General features: G+C 39.9%; 1 long non-coding RNA gene across 1 annotated transcript in view; it reads right to left on the minus strand.

The window, feature by feature from the left end:
• The window catches only part of LOC137153130 (uncharacterized), a 54,446-nt gene extending 29,160 nt beyond the window's left edge, over positions 1 to 25,286 (minus strand). Inside the window, exon 1 of the long non-coding RNA XR_010919709.1 lies at positions 25,267 to 25,286. This is a non-coding gene — a long non-coding RNA (uncharacterized lncRNA). The remainder of the gene's footprint in view (positions 1 to 25,266) is intronic.
• Between the last annotated feature and the right edge of the window lie 2,029 nt (positions 25,287 to 27,315).

Below are 27,315 nucleotides of genomic sequence, written 5' to 3' on the forward strand. Positions count from 1 at the left end.
GGACAGATAAAGGAGAACATATACCACAATAGAAGACAAATAGGGTAAAAGCAATAGCCACCTCAAAATTTGCTACTGCTGCTGCTTTAGTTAACAGTCACTTTGTTAGAGCATTAATGGTCCATAGTGAACTAACAAACCAGCAGTTAATTGCTAGTAATGACTGGTTTCTTGGGGATTATTGCCTAAATAAATCTTGAAAGTTGCGTGCTGCTAAGTATCTTGCTATTTCTTTGATTCTACTTGATTCTACACACAAAGCAAAATATACGTTTCACTGGTCATTAAGTTTCCATCTTGAAAAATTATTATTTACTATTTGAAAGGTTAAAGAAAAGCCAGACCAATAGTCTTTGTTTTCTAGCCATTTTAGGAGGTCCATACCTCTGAACATACACATATCTGTTGTTAAAAAAAAAAAAAAAAAAAAAAAGGTTCAGTCTTTTCCTCCAAATGCACGACACCGGATTGTTAGGGAATCATCAGTTTGCAGAGTAATGCGTTATTGGGGTTGTGCGTTTAGTGTTTTGATTTCAAAAACAAAGATCTTATGAAAATCTGTCTGAAGCAAGATCAAGAAATAATTATCATCTCTGGGTCCCCCAAGAATTCCTATTTATACCAAAGCTTTTAATATCATACTTTGTGTTGTTATAACCTTTATGCTATGGTTAAACATATATTGTATCTACTGGTCAGTTTTATATCTTGGTGATACAGAACAATACCACAGTAGAGAATCAAAGGGAAGGAAGAAATACTGTTTGCTTGTACGTTTATTGTTGAACCTTACATATGCACATTTCAGCAAATGGGATCTTTAAAAATGGATCTGACCCTCACTCACCTTATTAGCAGCTGAGCTACCAGGCTCAATGCCACACTCCCAAGACACAGGACAGGACAGATCAGAGCTCTGGTAGTAGGTTACAGAGCCTGTGAGGGAGTGACCAAAATTGGTTACTACATAACTGCATGGTGGACTAGGAGACATGAGTTAGTGCTTTCAATTGCGTTCAGAGTAGACAATTGCCAGTGTAACAGACATCATTGGCCACAAAGGGTGGTACCAGTGACAAACTATGCTGAAAATTCATAGATTCAATGGGCTATGAAGATTGAAGTACTCTTATAAGTCCCTTCTCCTGTATAGGGCTCTGCTAGCATGTACCCCCGCACTCATGAAGAGTCTCATTAAAGGCAAACGGCATGCACACAGGCACCGGGGTCCACATACTAGCAGAGCCTGATGCGCATTCAAACCTTACTCTCTAAAAATGGTCTCTTGCAACTCAGGGTTGAAACGCTGTAGGAGGACAATATGAGGAGGCTTGTTGCATGTCTGAAACCTGTTGCATAAATAAATAAAGAAGCTGAGCCTTCAAGGATGATAATGCTCACCCAGCAACTTTCAGTAGCACCCGCTGCAATCAATGTGAAAATCAACACACACACTGTTTTAAAGTTACATTCATAAGTTACAAACAGAAAAAAGTTGTACACATTTATTGAAGGCGTCATCTTGCAAAGACTACAGAGGGTAACAGAGGATGAAATCTGTATGAATAGTTGATTTAAAGGCTTATTTTTTATTAGTTAAAACTAGGTGCTTCAGTCCGTGTAATGTCTAACTGTACAATGCATGTTAGAATAGTTAGAAAGATTTTGAAGTATGTAATTATCACCATTCATCTATTTTGCAAACATTCAATTTTGCAACAAGTACAGCAAAAATAGGCAAACTGAGGCACAGAAAGGTTAAATGACACACCCAAGTCAGCAGCAGAACTGAGAAGAAAAGCAGCTTCCTGATGCCTGAGTCTCTAAACACAGTCTCTCTTTTAGAGATGACATCTTTGGCAAAGGTGCCATATCAATGACTCTTTGTATCTCAGGTGGCTAGACAAAAACAAAATTATATAAACCAAATTAATTTACCGACTCCATTCACTTTGCTGGGATCATGTCAGGGATGAAAGTCTCCTCAGTGAAATGTTAAATTTTTTTAAAAGAACAAGTGACCATGCCTTGCATATAAGAAACAAAATTTGTATTTGCTTAAAACTTCCATCAAATTTGTATTTATTACAAGTCCACATGTCATCATGTTTCTTGCCATTTTTCTCAATGCCCTTCAGTTAATAACCCCACTGAGCATGACTTCCCATAAATATTTACCTCTTAAAAAAAAAAAAAAAAAGGAAGGCATGTTTTTACTTTCTTTATCGCGTTCTTCTTACAACAACACATACCAGAGGAGTCAGAACTTCAGTACTCGATTTTCTGCCTCAGGTTTTCTTCTGGTTTTGTATCACAATAGGCTGGGTGAAACAATGGAGAAATCTCCAAGAAGCTTGACTTCTCTGTGTCCCCCAAATAAAGCAAGACTCCTCTCAAGTGGCATCAAGTCTCTCAAACTGAGCCTGTTTGGTGTGCACATTGGACCTAATTGACTTCACTTGGGCAGAATACTATGCAAATACAGTAAAATCACATAGCATTGATTTACTATCGTGCATAATTATACATTCTAAATGCTGTGTTTTCCCCTGGGACATTTAATATGCCAAAGGCTAAAAAGAAAAAAAAAAAAAAAAAAAAGAGATAATGCAAAGTACACTCATTTTCTTTCAATAGACATTTTCCCCACCACATATAAAGCATAACACATCTTTATGAAAATATTGATGCTGATTGTATTTCTCTAGGTATTAAATAAAGCAGTCAGAAGAAGCTAAAGGTAATATGGATGCAATCAGAAGTCTAGGTACAGAATAATGCCTAATATTAACTGGTACTGAACATCTATGAAATGAGTTGCCTGAATGTTTTGAAGAACATGAGTTTTCTAGTTCTGTTGCCAGAAGGTTCACACTTTTTGTGCCTTCAAAAGAGATTTTTGCTTTAACCTAACAGAATTCACCAGTCACAAGAATTGGATATTACAGACAAAGCAATGGTAAACCCTGTAAAAGTTTGCCTGAGACCCAACCACTACTCAAAAAAAGACAGCAACTTAAATGTAGTGTTAAACAATAGAACTTTAACAGAATCCACACTTTTTGTAAACATCACAAGAGCCTTTGCAGACTAACTAAGGCACTGAGAAAATTTAATAGCCATGAATTAAAATAAGCATACCTGACTGTGAAATTCATGTTTTTAATGACAAACTTCAGTCACATGACCATCACAACATGAAAAGGTTACATGAATGTCAAGTAAAGGTTAATTCATTTGATTCAACAAAAACAAAATGTCAAGTAGAGAGTTGTGAACAAAAGGATCTCAAAACAGGTTGGTTAGGGTTTTGGATTTTTCCCCCTCACATTGATGAGAGTAAAGACAGAAAAAAAGAGCATCTCAGAAACTCAGTGTTCTATCCCATTCCACACCCTCCTCCCAAACCTTGCAGAGGGCTTCTAACAACCTTTGAGTAAGTGATATTGGAGAGTATGTATTGCAAGCAGTTCAAGGCAAGACTCCCGATTATTTTTATTGCTCATTATTTAGTGGCAGAGTATCAGTCTACAACTGAAGACATGGCTGCAACAGAAAAGTTTATAAAAAGTCTTGATGAAATATGCATGAGTGACTATGAAAATGTAATAGTATGGTAAAATTCAGAATAACTCTGAATCCACGAAAGCCTGTTTGCCTACTTTATAGCACACAATGAATTTATGCTAATAACTTTGGGAAAAAGGTACAGCAGTGCTGCTAAATATGCAGAGCAGCTGTTTCTGTTATTATAAAATGGCTAATTTTTACTCATTTGTGACATGGGTTCATATATGGGTAACAGCTGCAGTTTCAACCAGCTGCATCCTGATGCTAAATGCACATAACTAAGCAGTTAGCTGAAAGTATAGATTCTCTGACTTTACAGCACTAAGTATTAGTGCCTTTCCAAGAAACACCCTGAAGGTCATTGACAATTAAGGCTCCCCCAGGTCCCTTTCCCTCAGGGAATGGTGGCTAACAGACACAAGGTCTCCAGAAGTCAGCCACAGTATTGTAACATAGCAAGTAGCAACTGAGCTGCATGAATTAAAGAGGATGTTGAAAGGGCTTCCTACCTGGTACAAGTTGCTACTTCCCCTCACAGCCTGGAACCCTAGATGCTGGCTCTTCTCCTTAATTGCTGAGATAACACGAATTTCTCTAGTAAGAAGTGGAAAAAAAATAAGAAAAGGTTCTATTGGCTACTGCCTTCTCCTTAAAAAGGTTACTTCAAATGCCTCTGTCTCTCTCTCTCTCTCTCTCTATTTATTTTCTCTCCCTCCCAGAAGAGCAGTTTAGAGGGAGAGTAACGGAGTGTTTATCCTGGCTCTGAGGATGCACGCTTGTGCGATAACTGCTTGCTCCCTGCAGTATAGCCGGCATGATGTGATGTGCATACTAAAGCAGTTTGCATTAGGCAAGGCTTAGCAGAGCCAGCTTCCCAGTCTCCACCTTCTATATCACAGAGCACGCTTGCTTTTTAGAAAACGGTGGTGCTGTAACGGCACAAGAAGATAGAGGAACCCAGGTTTTAATATAACTGCACTTTCTTTGGGGATATAGTATGTAAGCACAAGGCTGTATTTAATCTCACCTACCCTCTGCAAACATAAAAGGAACTAGTTTATAATTATAAATAAAACACACAATACAGTCACACGAGTGTGTAAAGCCTCCATATTATCAGCTACTGTATGACAGATGACACTAAAAGGAAAAACTAATGAGACATCCCCAGGTACAAAACATTTTATGTGCTGCCATCTATCAAGCAGGCAAAGGAATAAATAAATAAAACCCCAAGAACACGGAGGCTTACGTATCTAAAGGCTAAAAAGATAAATGCCTCGTTTTTATATACTTTAATGATGACTGAACAATGGCTCACCTATGAACAAGAGTTAGCTCCGTACTAGACTGGTCATAAATCTGAACAAACATTAAAAATGGGCTCAAACTGTAAAAGTCAAACACGCCAAAGCTCACAAGCATGTGCGTAATGGGGTGTACTCCCCTCTCGCATGCGCCCCCTGGTCGAGTGTGTGCATGCCTGCAGGTTTTCAATTTCCTCCATTCACATTGCCCTCTTGGCCACCCTGCTTGTCAGGCAGGTCTGTGGTGATTCACCCTGAGGTCACATGCAGTTCATGGGTGAAACATACAAACCCCTCCTGGGTATTAGTCCAAAATGTCCAGCAGCCCTCCCTGGGCTCACTCTTCTCCCGATCCAAAAGGGCCCATCACAGTTCCCTTGCTTGGTCAAGCTAGGGTGCAAAACTCCTACTCCGATATTGAGCAGCACCCGGAGGGCATCTTCCCTGGGACCCCTTGCCTCTAACAGATCCTAATTGACCTCAGTCTTCCTGCTGAGCTATCCCCTCTTGGACTCCGTTCTCTGACCACAGATCCCCGCTGAGTCAGTCCAAGTACAGCAGCCCCCCTTCCCTGGAATGCTGCTGTTCTAATTCCCTTCCTTGCAGCATAGCCACTCCCTCCCCCCTCCCCCCAGTGGCTGCTGGGGGTGACCCGGTTCCACCAAGGGACCCTTAAAGTATAGCGGCCTTGTGTTGCATCTCTTTACTAATTTCTGCTCTACATTTCCCTGGGCCACTTCCCCATATCCCTTCTTAGTTAAGTCCCAGCCAGAAGCTCCTTCCTTGCTCACCTTGGTGCCTGCCAATAACTGCTTGCTTCAGCCCCAGCAGCCAACCAGAAGCACCTCCTGCTCACCCAGGCCCTGACAGCAGACTGAACTCACTCTGTTCCTATAGCTCCTACTAGAAAAACCTGCTGGGCCCTGATTGGCTGGTCCCTGCAGCCTCTTTCTGATTGGCTATGTCCCACACAGCCGCTCTAGGCAGCTTGGAGGACCTTCTCCACTCCCTTTTCTGGGGTGGGATGGGATGTAGCAAGGCTGGGAGGCTTCCAGTAGGGGGTCTCAGAGCCTAGTCCACCTGGTCACAATATGAATCTGGGGATTCGATCCAGACCTATCTATATTAGTTACACCCATCTGCTGGCGCCTCCCCCCACCACATGCATGTACAAATAAAGCTCTAAGATCATACATGAGTGTGTGGTGAAAAATCCCATTGCTTGCCGGTCATGTAGAGTATGTCTAAATCACAAGCTGCTTGTATTCCTTTCAAATCAGAGATTCATTTCTTATCTAGTCAGATTATTCCAGCATTCGCTCATTTCATGACCACATTACCATGCTCAGAATGGATTGTAACTTTATGGTCCTACTGTTGCTTTTATTAATGGAGTGTCCAATAGCATACTGAATGGTCATTTGGGTATGTGATGATTACTACCTAGCAAACAATTAACTTCAGTATTCAGTGTCCACAAAATAGAAAAACTACACCAGTCTTCCTTCCAGTGTTTTTTGTCTTGTTTTTACTCCCCTCCACCAGGAGGAGTTAATCCATCTTCCTGCAAACTGGTATTTATGGCATACCTACCTTTTTTAGTAATGCAAATAGATGTGCAGGCTTTGGACATCTGGAATGAATCCGTTCAACCACATACTGCACATTAACCACTCAGTTCCACCTTTCATTTTTTAAGAATTCAACAATATTCAGAGAGGCACCTTCTTTCTTGAGTTGATATAGAAAACACAGCTTACACCAAATACTGCCCTTTCTAGTCTGGCAGAACTGTGGAGTTGCGGGCAAGGTTTCCATATCAGATGTAGAGGCAAATATGTTCAATTCATATCTAGCTACACGCACTGACATTTTGTTTTCTCCTAGTACAGTAAATGCTACCCCTTTTTAAAAGGAAGGACAGTCTAGTGGATAGGGCACTGGACTGAGACTCAGAAAACCTGGGTTAAATTCCTGACTCAGCAACAGATCTCCTTGAGCAACTCATTTAGTTTTTCCTGCACTGTAATTCTCAAGGTGCAAAATGGGGATAAGCACTTCCCCACTTCCACAGCTGTTGTGAGAATAAAATTAATTTGCGATTGTGAGATGCTCAGGTGAAGGCCATATAAGAACTTTGATAAATAGAAAGGATTCCTAAATCCAGTCACAAGAAAGGTCATCATGATTCATTATGAGAAGAATAAAAAGTCTGTGATTGAAATTGCAGGATCCAACCATGCAATAAATTTACAATCAAGAAACACAACCTATATTACCACACTTCATACCTTAAACTATTCTTGCAAATACACACACCACATACCTCACATCACCACGTGAATTTCATCATGCTTTGGAACTTTAGATTTCTGAGATCAACAAGCCCCAGAACAAAACTGTGGATCTGAACATCCCCGTTTTTTGAAGCTTCAGAATCCCAGCTTGGGTCTGGATCCACAATTCATGACTGGTCCTCACCAAATTGTTTTTAATGGTCTGAGCCAAACCCTAGATCTAAAATACCCCTAAAATTTTGTGAGGTTCAAACATCCAGATCTGGATGAGAATTTTGCAGCTCAGGTCGATTTCTAACTTCATGTGGTCAGATTCTGTTACCCACGTTGAGGTTGAGTAGTACTCCCATTGAGTTCTGTGGGATTATTTATGAATTAAGGTATTACTCAACATTAGTAAGGGTTACAGAATCTGACCCATGGCATATCTCATGCTTCTCACCCAGGGATGGGTGATAATCAAAACAAACAGACCATCATACAGAGTCTGATCCAAAACCTACTGAAATCAATGGGAAGACTTGCATTGATTTCAGTGGGCTTTGGATGCGGGCCATAGTACACAATAACCCTGTAGCATTATGCCAATTGCTGTTATTTATATATTGCCTTGTAAATGTATTCAACTTGGACAAAAAGCAGAGAACATTAAAGTTTTCTTACTGTCCCCTGCAAATATCACTGCATGCCAATTGTTTGTTCATTAACATTGCTTTTTAAAGTTTCCTTTTAATAAAAACTTATTTCCAGGGACAAGCATGCGGCAAGCTACAGTGCTCTCCTGGAACATTTAGCATAAAACTATTTCCATTCTTGTATGCTCACACACAGTTAAAATTTATAATAGTTTTCATGGTATTTAATTATCTGTGGCAGTTAAAAAACAAATCTGCATTTATGGATCAAAGGAATCCATCCATTGACTTATCTTCTTAACATTCTCCAGGGATTATCAAAAATGCACTTGCTAGTCCCTAGTTCTGACTTTGTATTTGGGTCTCTAATTTAGCTGCTGTAACAGATATGGTGAACCCATTTCCCTATTGGCCTTACCTCTCAGGAGAGCATAAGTTAGTCTTTCGAAAGTCGATTGTTAATTACATAAGTTTCAAGTATAACTTATCAACAGAGTAGGTACCCAGAACTAACACACAGTTTGGGACCAGTTTCTCTAGACAACTGAATTTTTTTGTTTGTTTAATTTTTTTAATTTTTTTTTTTTAAATATTTTTGAGAAATAATTAATGCTAGCATCTCAAAACATCTCATTTTCATAATCAGTTTTCAGATTGAAAGTAATTTGGACTCCACGTGAAAAATTACCATTTCTTGAAACGTCACAAAAGGCAAAACGTGTGGGCTGTGAAATGTCCTGGAACAAAACCATGAGCATAGCTATACTCTTCATATTCCTATATTGGTCATTGTGAGTCTGAAACTGGCACTACAAGTTTGCAGCAATTATTAGGTATGTAATAGAGCAGTGACCTCCATCTTGAAGTCACATTATTGATAATGTGAGGACTAAGCATGCTTAGGAGAAGGAACGAAGACAAGCAAATGCAAAAATAATGAATGTTTGAGTTACTGGGCATGCTCTGTCTGCACAAAGAGCCTGTAGCTGCATTGTCAGATGAGTAGTATACACGTTTCAGGGCCAGAATGCCTCAGAGGAACCAGAATGAGGTAGATAATATCTTGATTTTAGTAAGGCTTTTGATACAGTCCCACTTGACATTCCCAAACAAGCTAAGGAAATGTGGTCTAGATGAAATTCCTATAAGGTGGGTGCAAAACTGGTTGAAAGAAAGACCATACTCAGAGCAGTTACCAAAGGTTCACTGTCAAACTGGAAGGGCATACATAATGGGGTCCCACAAGAGCCAGTCCAGGGTCTGGTACTATTCAATATTTTCATTCATGATTGGATAATAGAGTGGAGAGTATGCTCATAAAATTTGCAGATGACTCCAAGGTGGGAGGGGTTGCAAGCACTTTGGAGGCCAGGATTAAATTTCAAAAAACCTTGACACACTGGAGAATTAGCCTGAATTCAACAAGCTGCTATTAAATCAAGACAAATGCAAAGTACTGCAGTTACGAAGGAAAAATCAAATGCATAACTGAGAAATGGAGAATAACTGTGTAGGCCGTAGTACTGCAAAAAAAGATCTAGGGTTCATAGAGGATCACAAATTGAATGAGAGTTGACAATGTGATGCAACTGCAAAACAAATATTCTGGGGTGCATTAACAGAAGTATTGTGTGTAAGACACAGGAAGTAATTGTTCCCCGCTATTCAGCACCAATGAGGACTCAGCTGGAGTACTGTGTCCAATTCTGAGCCCTACACTTTAGGAAAGCTGTGGACAAATTTGAGAGAGTCCAGAGGAGAGCAACAAAAAGATTTAAAGGTTTAGAAAAACTGGCCTCTAAGGAAAAGTTTAAAAAAAAAAAAAAAAAAAAAGGGCATGTTTAGTCTTGAGAAACGAAGACTGAAGGGGAACCCGTTAACAGTATTCAAATAGGATATGGGCTGTCATAAAGAGGACAGTAATCAATTGTTCTCCATGTCCACTGAAGGTATGACAAGACACAATAGGCTTAATCTGCAGCAAGAGAGATTTAGGTTAGATAATAGGAAAAAAGAACTTTCTAGCTATATAGGGAGAAACTCTGAAATAGGCTTCCCAGGGAAATTGTGGAATCCCTGTCATTGGAGGATTATAAAGAAACAATTGTCAGGGTGGGTCTAGGTTTACTCAGTCCTGCCTCAGCTCAGGGTCTAGATTTGATGACTTCTCAAGACATCTTTCAGCCCTCCATTTCTAGGATTCTATTAAGTAGCAGCGGCAGGCAGAGGCCCAGTGAACCCGGGACCCATTCTGACCATTGTGTCTGTGCCTACTTCCTTAAACTAAAGCTCAATGCTAAAAGAGTCCATACTGATTTTAAATAGAGATGGACCAAGAGTCATAAGTTACAGTGAGTTTCTGAGAAAGTGTTAAGCCATTTTCCTAAAGCAGTGGATCAAGAGTTAAGCATTGAGGCAGCTGTCAACACTTGCCATACTCAGCTTACTCTTTATACTGGGTAGTATGATTTAGAGAGAGTTTGCTCTTGTGGTCATGAAACTGTGAAATCCCCCAATAATCTTTTATTTCAAAAGTATTTCTAGTTTGTCTGTAAATACCACATCCTATGGAATCAAGACTAGGTTTATATCTAGGCATCTACATGATAACTCCTCCATTCACTTGAAATCCCTGGGTGGAATTTCTATGTCATTTTATAGATTTTTAAAACATTGTGTCACACTTAAAATTTATTGAATTTTTGTCACCATGAAAATGGAATATATAGTTATACTATTAGACTATTTTTAGTTTTCTAAAATATTTTATAGCAAGAGTTGTATTCTCACAAAGTGAGACATTAAGGAGAGAAATGAAAGAGAAAGACATTTAAAATGTATCATGTGATATTGCTTTCTCTTTTTTACCAGGTGTCATTTGTGTTTTTGAAGTGGGGACTGTCTTATTAGGTACTAGATGGCAATTCTAATATGTGTTACCAATTATACTTTGTACGTATTTTCCTTTGGGGCTTTTATTCACAGTATATTTCTAAAAATTGTTTCTAAATGATTTGGAGATTGTCATTAGTTATATATGTTAGAAACTAGTGAAGTCTAACTGCAGCACTTGACATAAGGAAAAGGTGTCTTTTTCAAATTTCTTCTGATGCATTTAAGATCAATCATATGTAAACTTGCAAGACGCCTAGCGATAGTTTTTCACAATAGTTTCATGTCCAGAAGAGTTTTTTGTAGAATTATCTCAGTATCTACATTTCTCCATCAATTAGGGAAGGCTTGAAAACAACTTGTCGCCTGTGGTTACCAAAAAGGAAGCAATAGAAAAAAAAAAAAAAAAAGAAATGGAACAGCCTGTAGCTGATATTAATATAACCTGTTATTCTTCCTATCCCGTGACAGATGTGAGTTCTGAGTGAAATAGAAGTAACATTTGGCTGACAAAAAAAATTTTTATAGACAGCTCTGCCAACAGACATTGCACATTAACACTGACAATGTCTGATGTTCATTGTGCAAACATTCTCCTTGTGCTTCAAGTCAAAGCCAAAAGATATTTTATGGCTTCCATAAAATTTAGTGGCAACAGCAAAAGATTTTTTTTAATGGACCAGTAGAGGAAAGTCCTCCCATTCTTGAAAAGGCTGTAGGGAAATGGTTGGCAGCAACAACCAATCACAAAGAATAGATGTTGAAACAGTGTATAAAATTTATGTATGAACTTCACACTTCCCATGAGGGACACAAAGCACTTTTCAATGAAACTTTCAAAATATGAATGGGTACAATGTAGAGGACTTTTGCTTGTATTTTCAAAGCTGACTTGAGGATTTAGATACTCAATTCCCAATAAAATTAAACTAGGTAGCTTTGAAAATCTCAGCCTAAAAATTCAGGTTCTGTTCATACAAATAATTTAGACATTTATCCAAACTATCTGAATCTCCTGAGTCTGCAAAACTGGACAAGTGAACAAGTGAAAGATTTCGGATTTTTCTGCATTAGGTCCTGGCTAGCAATCATTTTTTGCAGCATTTTAGTTAGTTTCTTGAAAGAACCAAGGCACAAAAAGGCATATGCAAAAATGAGAATCGAATCATCCAAAAAGAACCGCAAAGTTTGTATTCAAGTTTTAACTCTAAAATAAATTGACATTTTATTCATAACAATCTTATTGTTATCGCTAACAAACTTTAATATTTTACTTGTGAAAATGTGGCATGCATGTTTCAAATTGCCTGTGATAGCGCTTTCAGCTTGTTTTCTTGCCTTTGATGCTAGATGTCATGCATAGCTGGACATCTTAAAAAGGGCTCAATGTCTCAGAAGCCACTGCATTTTTAAGCTCCTGCAGTAAAATCATACCATTGAATTGGCAATATCTCAGTTAGTTTGATGGTGGGAGACTGAAATTGTTATAGACACTGATTTCCCTGAATGATTAAGAAGAAAAAGCTTGGTGTAGAACAGTGAGGAGAAAACAGAAAACAGAACTGTGATAAGAAATTGGACTCATTTTTTTACTCACTGCAAAGTACAAAGGAGTCTTTAAGCAAGTGATCAGCATCTCAGCCCACTCAGATACGTCTAGAACTTCACTTCCACTCCAAACTAAAGATCCTGACTACCAGTTCTCTTCAAGAAAAGTTCTAGAATGTACATATAGTCAGCTTACCTAGCAATTGGCACATGACCAGAAAATCTCGCTATGGTAAATGCCCATTCAACTGCAATTAGTTCATGTGGTAAATGCCCATTCAACTGCAATTAGTTCATTACATTAAACCAACTACTCTACACGAATTTGCAACAAAGATGAAAAAATCCACTTTGTCGTCCAATACACTGGTTTTGCCATAAACAAACCACTATGGGTATTCATAAAACATCTTTGCATTGAAAGAAGAAAGCCCCTGTTTGCTACACAGTGTAGCAAAGAAGAGGGAAAATACTAATGGACAAAGAGAAAATTCCATATGATTGGCTCAGATATTCTGTTCAGTGTTAAAAGAAAATGATCCAACTCTCATTGAAATCTCTGGAAAGACTCCCATAGATATCAACGAAAGTTGGATCAGTCCCCTAAAGCTAAGTTTGTTGAGATCCACTATCTGATTCTTTAGAGTTGTGATTTTCCAAGTGGCCAATGGTAGTCAGGCACCCAACTCTGACTGAATGTCAATGAGAACTGGGTACCTCACTCCCCTAGGTAGGGTTGCCTCCAGGATTGTCCTGGAGTCTCCAGGAATTAAAGATTATGTCATGCGATGAAAGCTCCAGGAATATGTCCAACCAGAATGGCAACTCAAGCCCTAGACCTCTTTGAAAGTCCCAGTCTACTTAACTAAAGAGTAATTTAATTATACAGTTTTATTTTTAAAATGTTTTGGTCTGAAATTTTAGCTCTCTGCCTTAGAAAAGGAGAGCAAGTTCTACAAAATAGCTCAAGAGAACAATAGGAAAGACCTAAAATGTCAAAACAAGATAGTTTTCTTTTCAGAAGAGCTAATCTATGGTTAATAATAGAGCACCAGGAAAGAAGTACTTGTAACAAGCAGAGAAATATTACAGTGTTTCTCTTGCTAAGCAATGAAATATAGTTATTAAATCATTGAAACCTCTGCACTTCTTAAATGTGCAAAAGAAAATTGGTCCCAATGAGATATGATCTTATTTCTGTGTTTCAGAATGGCAAATATGGACAGCAAAATTGAGAACAGTGTTTTTCAATCAAACTTTGGGGTATAACCACAATTCTAGTAAATCAATTTGGACTTCCATAGAGATTTATGCAAAGATGTATAACAAGGCATAACTCTCCTGTGTCCCAGGATTCACAACTTCTGCAAAGTGAAAGTGTTTGAAGCCATATTCATCCTTCAAAACCAAAGTGAACAAGTTTGATAATGTGATACATTTCAATGGACTGGTGTGTGTGTGTCTCTGTGTGTAGTATCTTTTATTGGGCCAATTAAGCATATTGTTACCTGCATGGACTACAGAGGCAAACCATAGAGGGTCAGATTCTATCAGCCTTACTCAGCCTGCATAGAGCTGTGGATGAAGGAAATTAGGCGTGGCCAGAACACCACTGAGCTTCAGATATCTTTGCCTGATTGAATGGCTCCCTAGGGCAGCTGGTCACAAATTGGAGCAGCCCTCAGAGATTGCTCTATGTTCCACTGGGGGCCAATTCAATCCCAGTCAGACCAGGGACCAGGGAGACAAAAAGCTGGAGGAGAGTCACATTTTCAAATGTATCAGGAATACATGGTTTTCTGTGTGCTAGCTTGCATCGTGCAAATTAAAGTCGGAAAAATGTAATCCGAGCAGTTCCCCAATGTAAAAACCCCAAACCCTCTGAACAAATGTTTTATTGCTTTCCTTAGAAATCAGTTATGAGGGAAGAGAATAGTATATCTACAGCCTATGAGGCATGCAGTAGAGTGCCAGCTTTCCTTTTGTGCATCTGCTCAGCAAAGCACAGCCAAGAGATATTAACAGATTTGTTTGAAGATGGTAACACAGCAATGAAGTAACAATTGTCACGAAATGGGTGCAAAGCTAACCCTCCGGCAGGTGAGTAATTAAGCTTTTACAGACCATATTCAAATAGATAGCATTTCTACGTCTTGTTAGAGAACAAATTTTAACTAGTAGTGATGAACCAGTTACCCGCCTTAGAAATGAAGCAGTTTGAAAACAATCACCACCCCTTCCTCTTTGTCAGAAATGTGTTTGCAAAAAAATCTATTTTCTTTGCCTTAAAAATCACCAGCATCCTATAACTTTAAACTCTATGTGGATTTCTTGTCCTGAACCACCAAAAATAAAACAATGTCTACAACTACTATTTCCACTCTAATTTTATATAGTGCTACAGCCTTCGGCAGCTTTCCACCTACTAATTCCTTTAACAACAGCTACTTCTTGGTACCACATACTACAGTTCATGGCTTGCTTTTTAAATCAGGTTTTATTGCCCAAGAGGAAACAAAGCATTTATTCCTAGCACTGTGGTGAATGTGGGCAGAACAGCTGCAGAAAAATAGTAACTAATGTCAATAGGCATTATTACCTTTTTCAGCAGCTCTATCACCAGCAGAGCTACGGTACCTTGCCACTTAAAGCATCAGGTGCTGTATTTCATAAACTCAGACTTCAGTAAATTTTAAAAAAGTGGGTCTACAAGAATCTTGCTGAAATTAACAAAAAGCCAGGAAACAAAGTTAAGGCCAACAATGTGGCTTCAGATAAAGGCGTACCTTTGTTAGAAGATCAGACAGAAGGCATGTTTTGTGAGCTTAGGACACACCACCTTTGTACTTGAATTTTCTTAAAGAGCTTTTGTTGTTGTCGTTATTAATTTAACATCCATGAAAACGTCTATGAAGAGTGACTTCTGGCTGGGAAAAAACGTAGATTTTTAAGAATGCTGCCAGAGGTAAGTTCACTTTGGTGTAACGGGGCGGGGGGGGGGGGGGGCGGGGGGACACTTTATTTGCACGGGCTTTGTATTTGCATGAGTATAATTAAGTACTCAGCATATTGCATAAGCACATTAGGTGCTGAGCATGATGGGAAAATGGTCAATATGTCTGGTATTGTGTTACAAATCACTTTTGTGCTAACTGCAGGGGTAATGAAATGTTGTCCTTCGATTGTATGAACAAATGGCAGCAGATCTGTGTTTAGTCTGTTCTGATAAAAGATTCACTCTCAGCTAAACAGAGCCCAACAAGACTGGCGGACGGATGTTCCAGAATTGTAAGGGCAGCAGGGAGGGGGTGAGAAGTCTCCTGTGGAGATTGCACTAGCCCTGGCAAAGGGCTACCCTCAGGCATGGATTGACTATCTCCTACCACTATTAAAAGGTAGAAATAATGATTCCTCTTCAAGTCTTTTGTTCTGCTAAAAAGCCGGAACATTGCTCCTGTGTCAGCAGGTGGTTTTCCCATGAGCTGAAAGCTGAAATTACGTAAGAGCTGACAACCAGTAGCGGGAGTCAGGAGCAGGGGGCATCTGCAGATGGTGGGAGCCAGAAGCAGGTACTTGGCAAGGCCCAGAGCTGGCAGGAGGCAGCAGCGGAAAGGGCCTGGTCAAGCCCATGTCCGGCAGAAGCTTGCAGAAGGGGACTGGCTGAGCCCCAAGTGAGAGGCGGACACTGCAACTATGATGGTCAGTACAGGGGAAAGCAAGAAGGGAGAGGCGAAGGATACGTCTCCATACTCTAGGGTGGGTTTGGCTCATTGAGTTCATGAATTCAGTTTGTACTGTTCCCCAAGCCAATGCTGTGTTACTTCCCTTCAGTTATTAAAAGATTTGCTTTCTACACTCAGACTCTGTGCTTGCGAGAGGGGAAGTATTGCCTTTCGGGGATGCCCAGGGGATAGTGAGTGATTTCCCAGGTGACTGGGTGGGGGCTCAAGCCGGTTTGGTGTTGTATCATTGACAGGGACCCCAATATAGAACCTGGCCCTTTGCTGCTGCCAGCTCTGCCTGGCAGAAGGGTTACAATAAGGATCACAGCAGTTCTTGGTCAAGTTTCAGCTACCATACCTCACAGGTCCCAGACACACAGCAAGTCTGGCCACCAGATGAGGGGAGCCACTGATTGTTTCATTCATCAATGGGCAGACACAACAGTGTCAAATCAAACTCTCATACAGCATTGCACTCAAAAATTTGGGGGTGAGTAAACGGGAGCATCCTCCAGGAGTTCTGGGAAGTGTGGACAGGCTCCAACAAATTGCCTCCAATCCTTCACTACTGCAGGTTGGAACTCCTCAGTACTTCCCTCCCTGACCTTCAGCCCTTGCTTATTTGGTTCTCATTTTAGCAGCATAAGGGAGAGGGCCAGTGAATGAAACGATGGAGCCAGTTTTCATTATACAAGCTAACTCAAGCACAAAGTGAAAACAGCATTATGGGTGAGGAGTACTCTGGATAATTATTTATTATGCTTTCAATTGTCAAAATCGAAACTTCTGTGTTAGTAACAGGTCTGAGGAGAAACCTTCCTTGAAGAAGTGATTTTAGTGCTTGTGAAAGATCCGGATTAACAGCCTTGCAGCCAGAGGTGTAAAAGTGTGACTCACTAACCAACATGCCCCCTCATGACTAGGCCTGGCATAGCAGGCGCTCCTCACCTGGCACCTGTAGCCAACAGGCACTGTGACCCTACGATAGTCTGCTTCCTCTTGTGACTTAGCTCTCCCACCAGAGCACGTTAAAAACTCACTCCTTCTGGGCTATCAACGTCCCATACAAACACAGTTCCACACAATACTAATTATCAACACATGCCCGTCATGGGTTCCTCTGCAGTTCCCCCCTTCTCTGAGAGTAGTGAATTCCCAGGCTTCTCTCCAGCACCCTCGGCAACAGAATGCAGAAAACCCCAAACCAAACAAACCCAACCTTCACCCATTCGGGCTAGAGCTTTTAGTCCTGCCAGGTTCTCCTCAGCTCCCTCTTCCTGTTGCAGAACACCGATACCCAGGGCTACTTCCCTGGATCCTGACCCTTTCCCAGGGCTATCACCAGGACTATCCTGGGAGCTGTATAGCTAGTTTACAGAGAAAAATATTTTAACACTGTTTGAGAGACGGGGGTGGGGTGTTTTTGTTTCTAATTTAGTTCTATATTTCATATCACTCCACATGTAATACTAGGTTGCCCTACCGCTACGAGTCCCAACTCTACAGACTGACAAGAAAATAACTTATAACAGATACATTTTAGAAATCTTTAAAAATTACCCAATATACCTTATCTAGACACAGTAATATTGAAAACCTAGAAATAAAGGAAAGTGAAACAAGGAATAAGCACCAGACTTCATTCAAAATTTGTAGTAAGAAAGCCGTAAGACAATTTTTTTAGGTTATTGGTCAATTAACTTCTCTCCCTCTCTGCTCTTCGCACTCCTCTGTACTTACTGGTTCCAACGCAGCATGAGAAACATTGCGATGGGTATGCCAGGTAGGGCAAAAAGTTTGCAGAGGTATGTCAACTTCTAGGGATTTGTGAGGTCCAATGAAAGCTTGAGACTTGCCCATCACTGAAAATAATGCAGTTAATGAAATACACAGCCTCCCCTCTTGTAAGATGTAGGGAATTCTGTTTAGGGCTTTAGCCAATTCTATTTTTGAAGAAATATAGTAAATCTACAAAACTATTCAGAAGGAACAAAAGTGCCTCTATATATTTAGGGGGTTGGAGAGGAGAAATATGTTTAGGCATATTGGACTTTAACATTGGACCCATTTGAACTGCCTTTTCTCCTGCAGTCATCTGACATGAAACCTTAATATCATCATAGAATTAATATTGTGAGAAAACTCAATTTGACTTTACTGGAGGAAAATAAATTTTAATCAATATAATCCAACTCGACTCTGCAGCTACATGTTTTCATTTCAGAACAAAATGAAAAAGGAATTCTCGTGGGTAAAGAATTACTAACATATCTGTAGAGAAGAATCATACAAGATGATTCAATATGAGCAAGATTAACTTTAGCACACCCCTCACATGCTCCTTTTGAAGCTCAGCACAAGGCCTTTCCTGGCCAGTATTAAAAGATGATTACAGGAGTAGCTCCTTTCTAACAGATGTTGGGTTGTGCATGGTACAGTACACAAATACAAAGGAATAAAGGAGGGAAGAAATAGGCCACAGGAGCTAACAGCACTGGGAAAGTAATAGCAAAATAAACTTGCAAATGTGTCTGACTATCCACACATTCATACTCTTTTTATTTGCTTAGAGAACATCAGGGTGACTGTTCTTCGTTTGGAGAAGTGTTGAACGACGAGCATTTACTCATGAAGACATTGTGTTCACACTGGAAGTGCAGACATGTCCACACATACACCCATATAGGGTAGGTTGGCAAGGTGGAAATGCACTGTCTCAGAAGCAAAGCTTGGACCAAATTAATTCAGAGTAATAACTTGGTCCCGGCTTTCCTCTTGTTCCATGGGGGGAGTAAACAGAACCAGCCATTTTCCTGCTACAGCCTATCTCCTCCTTCATGTCAAAATAGCTGTTCTGGTCCACATGCTGGGGAGGCCAGGGACAAGGTGGCAAGCTCAGATCTAGCCCCACTTCTATTTCTGCATATCTACAAACCCTGTGTGAGCTCATTTCATACTGAATTTGGAAGGGCTCACACAGCATTTGTGTTGAAATATTTGACTAGTTTACGTTGTGCAGACACACACATATGGCTTTCTAGAGAGGCACCACTAACAGGGAATTAGAGATGGGTAAATAGCTGCAAAATAAATTCTATAAACATTCATTCAAACAAAACACTGAATTTACTTCAGTTGTGTTTGTGGCCTCCGTATGTTCAGTTTCCACTACCATTCTAGAGAATGAGTTCACAAGAAATATGCCTGCAGAAACAGAAAATTTTGAGGGACTATTAAAGAATATTCATAGAAAAGAAGTGTTCAGCTTATAAACATGAACACCGGTGCAAAAAACCTGGTCCTCAGAGGAATACTCATGGTACAGAGACATACCATCTGACTTGTGTGTCCAAAACTAACCAAGACAGTTGACACTTTATTTTCATTACAGAAAGGTGTCACAATATTCTTATCCTAAAAGAATGATGCCACATGCGTGAAAAAAAAAAAAATCCACCAGCTGATCTTACTGGGGCAAGACTCCCCAACTCTTTCATTCTACAGCACAAAGAAAAAGCACATATTTTCTCCCTTCTCATCCCCATCTTTCCTTAGCATTGTATAGTGTCTATTACTCCCACATAACACACGCTATAACCCAGACCTCAGAATCCTGACCAAGTTTCAGAAACGGCCACGAGGCACTTCTTAGTTGGTGGAGGGCAAGTTACCAAGTTCTGTAGGAGACGACGTGCTTTTCTCCCTCCCGTATAAGAGAGTGCTAGCATCTCCTGCCAATGAAAAGAAATCCTAAATGTCTTGGAAGTAATTATTCTAATCATTTAATTTACACTTGCTGTTTCTGTTCCTAATTCTGCCTTTCAGTGAAATGGTGTTTATCCCTTTTTTATTGTTAGTATGCAAATGTTGTCTCCATTGCCTTGAATAGTAATGCCATTGTTATATTGCAAGATACTGTACATTAAAGTTAAGCAGAGGTGTGTGCATGAACACAAATTAAATCAATCTATGTCATTAACCAATTGTGCTGTTCTACAGGGCCTCGATACACAACAAACAGATCACATTCTAGCATTGCGCTGTTTTCCATCACATCACAGCAGTGTCTCTCATTCACCTGTTTTTTGTGCAACAGAGTGAAGAGCCAATTAATCGAGCAAGAGGAGGAAGAGTTTAGAGAACAAGAAGATGGATTTTGGTATATTGTGGACTTTATGTATTTTGCACAGAAAAATACAACAATCTGAACTGAAAGACAGCTACAAAGCATGCCCTTTGTCTTCAGCCTAAAATTGTTTGGGTAAAAGTTTAAGAAATAGGCTAATCATGCAAACTAAAGTCTACCATTAAGATACATTAGTGTGCAAGCCATATGTGCTTAGTAAATAAACCTGGAATTTCATGCCTTCTTGTTATGCAAGAGGAAATTACTAAGTAAACAGCAATTCTCTTCTTTTCCATATCAACACAAAGGAAGAGATACGAGTCCTGTATTATTATGCAGCAGACACATTATGAAGCAGATTTTATTTGGATTCAGTGTGATAAACTGTACATTATTCAGACCTTAATCATGAAAAGTTGTCCATTGGACTATCAAAATTATGCAGTTTCAATGAATTTGGAACAGAAAAATTTCAATCAATTTAAATTATGGAGTTTCATTAGATTTGTTCTTTCTTCATGCTTATTAACTTCCAGACAACTCACAGCAAACATGCAGTAAATGTCTCTAAATTTGTCTTTAAGATGCACTCTGAATGCTTTAAGTAGCCACATCCTTTTTCTGTGAAAATATACACTATTACTCTATACACATGCACACTGACTTATTTGTACTCTGGAAACATCTAGGAGCCCCAATCACAGACTGAGACCAGTACTCATTGCCAAGTTTTTTGTGGGGCTCGTAGTAAAGGAGGGACAATAAGATGTGTTTGCAGATGTTAATGAGGAGCTCCTCCCCTACGAGGGACAACATGGAAAAAAGTACAGAAGACTTGCATGAAAACAAACACAAGCGAATGCAAGACTCCAAAGAGATATATTTCTTTATAGTCCAGTCAGGCTAAGGAATTCATTACTAACCAAGACAAACAACAGTTTTAAAATCTCTTTCATGCAGCATTGAATCTTGACACATCCTCACTTATGCTCAGAATTATCAGGGTATTATTATAATGATTTTTATAATAAATGCCATATTTCTGAACAAGGGCAAAGACACAAGATGAAAAGGAAAAAAAGTTTACAGAAAACAGTATTTGACAAGCAGCTATGCTAATGCAGGATAGAACACACACTATCTTCTTGTCAATTTCTTCTGACTCAGACTTAAACAGCAAAGGCATTAGTAAAAACAGAACCTTATCCATCAGCTATTACAAGGAAGGAATATGATAAGAGTTGGACTTGGGAAAAGAACATGCTTGGGGAGATTAAAACGTATTAGGAAGGGCCACATTCTCTTCTGAGATTTGATCCCTTTGCACTACTCAAGTGGTACAAAGGGAGTGTAATGCAACCGCAAATTGCCAGCAAAGAATTGCACTGACAAAGGGGAATTCTCTACAGGAGCACGTGTGTTGGATCAGGGCCCTGCACCTCTGCCTCCAGCCTCTTGGTGTATGTGGCATGTCAGAGTGTGGGGTATGGAGGGTGTAGTGAAGCTCTGCTCTGCTGTGCCCACTGTCACATACAGCTGGCTGACCCCACCTCTGAGTACTGTCAGGGCTGGCCTAGCAAAAAATTATGCAAACTGTACACCAAAAATAGAGCTCACCAGCAAGTCTTAGTTGTCTTCAGTTCATGCATGTCCCAGAAAGCCAGGTGATGATACGGTCTGTGTTCAGTGTGGGAAAAAAACGTAGAGTCGTGTGGCACCTATATTCTACAGGCACTAAAGTCCATGAGTCAGATATTCCACTGGTGCAACTTTAATATATACATCTCCAGCTGATGATCTGCCCCATCATTTCTAACAAGGAGTCCACAGAGTCTTGGGACTTCGCAGGAGAATGATCTGGAATTGAAGGAGATGCTACCCACCACTACCCTTTGCATTCTGTGTAAGAAGAAGGATAGAAACATAGGAAATGCCATACCAGAACTGAATAGTGGCACATCTATATCAGTATCCTGGTCTCTGGCAGTACCCAAAAACAGGAGGATTCATATCTATTATAATCTAAAGTGAATGTGAATGAGAGAGTCTGTCCAGAGTTGCATTAGACACAAATTGGAGTCAGTACAGCCTGAGTCTGTGTCCACTTACTCCTCATCTGTCTGATGACTCAATATCACCTCATCATCAACTGTGAGAAATGCAGCAAAATACTTTTAGCTGCAGTTATTGGGGTTTCCATTTTCATCCTGACACCCCTGAGAGGTAAGTAAAAGTAATATCCCTCTCTTCCACAGCCCCAGACCTTTACTTCAACCAGATCCGTTCTTCCTTGATGAAAATAGACAAATAAGAGAAACCTAAGAAAAACTGAAACAAAGTAGCATAGCAACATTTGTACACTTACAGAACTGGATATGTAGTAACCCCCAAAATGGAATAAGAAGGAAATGAGTCAGTGTTATTTTTTAATAAAAAAAATTGTTATCAATCAGTGTCAATTTTTAATCCCCTTGGAATGCATCTTGCCAAGTGTTGTACAGGATCCTGGTTATTATAATTTTGTGTGAGAGTAAACCTGGCTGGGCTATTAACCAAAAGTTTATCTATGTGATGGAATTTTCTACTGTATATAGAGAACTTTCCAAAACCACAAATGGCTCTTAAATGTAAGAAATGGCTGCTGGCAGATATCCAATTTATTTCCATCTCTATGTTCCAGCAAGGCTCAATTACCCTGAAAACTCTGATACATGTCACCGGGATCAACGCAGCAGTGCTCGGAGGACTTGCAAATCTGCAGGATTTTTTTGTTTTTTTTTTAAATATCACTATTACAATGAGAAAAAAATGTTAGCCTTTATTTGGTAAGTACAAACACATCTATGTGCTTTCCAGTGTTATTCCAGGAAATAAAAATCTATATATTAAAAAATGGCACTCAAGAAACAAGTGGATCATCTATTTATCCCATTGCTATTACTATAGTAATTTTTAAACATACTGTACCCTTTTCAATTTGTTCACCAGCCACACTACCCAGGTATCACTTTTCTATGAACTATTTTCTGCCCTAAGAATGTTTGACCAGAAAAGTGGCGTAGCTTGAGTGCGACGTTAGTACAGTTGTAAAAATAAAATAAAATAAAAATGGGGCCGGGGGGAAAGAGAGTACAGATTTTATAAGACCATTTGAAAACTCAGTTAAACTGGCACTGGGAGCCATATTACAACAGTATAATGGGCACAGCCATCCAGCAGCTATGGCAAGGGAAACGTAGCATTTGCAAAATGTATGGCAAAAAGATAACAATGCTTGGTGGTACCCCAGTCCAAGTTTTTAACATAAAGCAATAGAATACGCCTATAGGGACTGATGAAGGTTAACTTCGAACCAGGCAATACACTATACTACAGCCAAGTGAATTGCCAACCCATCAAAGAAGTACAGTTGATTTAAAAAAATCTAATAGCAAGGGATGTAATAACTGCTTTGAATCCGTAATACATTCACCTCAGTGCACAACTGTGCATTCATTTTATGCTTTTAGGTACAGAGATAAAGACTGAGCATTTTTCTTCCTTTAATTCCATAACAGAAAAAGAACAAATTAAGGGCCAACAACTGTGAGGTAACAGAGCAAGGATTCTACAGTGGAATAGTCTGAACACTACAGGAAGCAGTTAAAGCTATTGAGGGCTTGCTAAATGATAACAAATCTCTTTCCTTCTGATTTTAGATGCCAATAGAACCAGCTTTCCTATGGTCTTTAAGTCATAATCCATGTGAATATACACACAAATATTTTGCATTTTCAGCCTGCAGCTGTTCAACTACCACTGAGAAATTCTAATAATGGAAAAGCACATACAAATATACCCCAGTTTTCTAAACTCTGTATTTTGTGTTATCTGAAATGTATCTAAAATTTGAATCCAAAATGAAATTCATTTTTGAAGAATCCCAATTGTCTACAAGTTATTGATATCCCTTTATAAAAATCAAGGTTTATCTATAAACTGGACGTAAGCCTGAATCAAATCCCCAGATCCAAAAACTTTGGGAATGCCTAGATCTGAATTCAAGGCAGGATCCTGAGTCAATCGGAGTACTCATGGGTATAAAGTTATAGTGTTTGCAAGAGTGGGGTCTTAGAAAATTGCCAAATCCAGATCAGAATATTGTAGGTTTGGCCAATCATTAATTTGGTTTATTTTTATTATTTGAGTTGTGATATCTAAGAGTCACAGTCATGGACCATGACCCGGTTGCGCAAGGCACTGTACAAACACAAAACAAAAAGTCAGTCTTTTCACCAAAAAGCCTACTTCTATTTCATACAATTATATGCTCACAGCCAAGTTGAATACGTATTTTGTGTTTGAATATTTTACAACTCACATAGGCCAAATACTAATCCTAGTGTGGATAGCACCTTTCTGGTAATTTAATAGTTTAGTACATGATATTTTAAATTTTCTGGCCTGAAATGTGTTGTTGCCCTCTGTAAGAACAAATGTGACTATAAATCCCAGAGGCTAATACTGTATACTCCTTAGCCTCACATTTATATAAAGCCAGAGGGTTGTGCCACTGGCCAGATTGTGAATTAGAAAATGGGACATTTTGCAACTAGGTTTGTTTTAACAAAGTAGAGCTGAAAAGACATTGCAAAAATAGAAAGTATTTCTATTATAAAGAGTCTGACGTTCCTACTATATAAAATAACTGTTGAAAATACACAACAAATGCTGATATTTGGCCTTCTGAGCCAACTACTGTAACATATAAAGAATGATAGCACAATCTGGCTGAGGAAGAGAGTGACCTAAAGCAGCGTTTCTCAACCTTGTAAGTAGCAAATACCCCCTAACTTCTGAACATTTTAATAAGTGCCCCAACACTCTGGGAGCTGGGATCGGGTGGGAAGCAGGCGGCTGCTGCCTGCCTGCCTCCCTTCACTGGGTTTTTCACCGCATACCCCTGCCTGTGTCTCACATACCCCTAGGGGTACACGTACCACAGGTTGTGAAACTATGACCTGAAGGTCACTGAAAAGGTTAACTCAGAAATCTAGCCTGATTGTATCACCCCCCTTCCCCAAAAGGATTTAGCAAGGAATCTAAGGGAGAACCAGAGAAGGAACCATGAAATCATCACCTCCCATCCCCCAAACTCCTACCTCTTACGCTACAGAAGTAATCACTCACCTTACAGAAGTAAAATTCTAAACAGCCAACAATTGCCAGTGTCATGGGTTCCCCTGCGGTGAAGCCAGTGTTTACTCATGCTAGAAGATGCCATCTTGTTGTCCTGTGAGCAAGCCTGGTGTGCAACTGACTGACAACCCTGCACTGGGTGGCAGAAATACAGTATTGCAGACTCCCTTTGAAGTGAATGGGACATTGCAAACACCAATTTAGGTTTCTTCTATTTTTCTCTTCTCATCTCTTTACGGAGGATAGTCGTGTTACTCTCTTGCTTTCTTCTGGCAGCAGGAGGCTAATCAGGCAGATCCTTTTTATTAGGAATCCAATTGGGTAAGGCAGGTTCTTCCACCCATGATCACAGAGGAGCTCCATGTTTTTGCTAAAACTATTGGTAATGATGATACTACTGCCAACATGAGAAACTATTTCATCTGGCATCACTGTTAAAAGTAACATCCCTTTGATGTGAATGGCCTAATACACACCTCTCTTAAGATACAATCAGAAAATTCAGTATCACTTTAATTTGGAAGGCCATATTTGTAAGCATAAGTGCCAGAAACTTAATTAAATCAAGTGCCAATTTTGCAGGAACTGATGGGACTACCAGAGTAGTGCTCTTTTAACATGCCTGGAGTAGTTCTTTGATTACAGTCATTTAAAAACTGAAGGGAAAAAAAAATCAATGGAAAAGTACAAAAGTAGAGAGTGCTCATTGACTGAAGAAATATAGTTCATGAAACTGACTCCAAAAGCCAAACTGCCAGCTCTGCAAACTGTCCTAGGCCTGGTTTGAAAGTGTTCTGAGTCCTAGCTGAAGATTTTGTAATGGGTTCCCACAGAGACCCAACTCCACAGAACAGCAGTAAATCCAAAACAAAAAAAACCAAACCAACTGCCTCTTCCCCCCACAGCCTTGATTGAGGAAGGGAAAAGGAATGAAATGAGCAAACATATGGCCTCTGTGATCTGGTTGGCAGGAAATCTGCTCCTGCTGTCAGCCCTCCTGCGATTGGAGCAGGAATTGTGTGGGCTGTTAGAAACACAGGTGCTATGCTGCTATGCTGGATTACAGCAGGTGCAGAGGCTGAGCTGTGGGTTGGAGTGCAGGCCAGGCAGCACTTTAACTACAAAGCTCCTGGGAGTCTGCACCACTCATGAGAATCAGCCAGGAAGGAAGGAGGTTCCTGGCTGGTGATGAAGAGACTGCTGCTGAAAGGACGCTGGGGTTGTTAGTTTGCTGATCAAGCTAATTGAGTTTTGCTGATGAAGATGCTGGAGTGATTACTGGGGTAAATTCTGCCTCCCTCAAGCTAAGGGATGGGTCTCCACCCCAAGGCAAGAGGTGGCAGTTTGGGAATTATTATCAGTAGGGGAGCTCCCACCACCACCAGTAATGTGTCATGAAGCTCTAACAGCACTCTACTGCCTGCAGGGCTCCCCAGCCAAAACAGAGGGGTACAACTTACCTTCCCTGTTGAACAAACCTGCTCCATGCCCTGGATTTCTGTAGTCCTCTCTAGACTTGTCACAGGTTGTATTTACCAACTATGTCATTTTGCCACATCTATCATTTGACAGCTTCTACGAGAAGGTCAAATGATTCTTCTGCCATGAACTAAATTCCACTCATACTGCAGGTTTATTTCCAGGGATGTTTGACTGCTCTTCTGAGACGTTTGGGTACAGTTTCTCTTTACACAGCTAGCAAGGGAACACTGCCAGCTGCTTTTTTGCTAGACAGCAGCACGTGCCAAAGACACTTCTTCACCTTATCTCGACTCATAAACCAGCCAGGAAGTGTTGCCACTTGCCTTCTCCTTGAATTTAGGAGTAATTGGACTCTACTTAAACTGAGAATTCCTGTGCCACTATTACTGCCCATCAGTGGACAAGTGGTGGCACTGCACAGACCGAAACTGAGCTGCACTGTAAGCCTCTCTGAAAATGAGTTATTTATGTTTGTACTTGTGATTGTGAAAACAAACATGCATGGAAAAGTTGAGTGTTATTTGTTATATGTCCCTACAGGAGCCCAAGGATGCTGTA

The sequence above is a fragment of the Emydura macquarii genome, unplaced genomic scaffold, assembly GCF_026122565.2.
Source record: "Emydura macquarii macquarii isolate MOO-44397 ecotype Brisbane River unplaced genomic scaffold, CSIRO-AGI_Emac_v2 contig_1253, whole genome shotgun sequence".
Classification (NCBI taxonomy): Eukaryota; Metazoa; Chordata; order Testudines; family Chelidae; genus Emydura; species Emydura macquarii.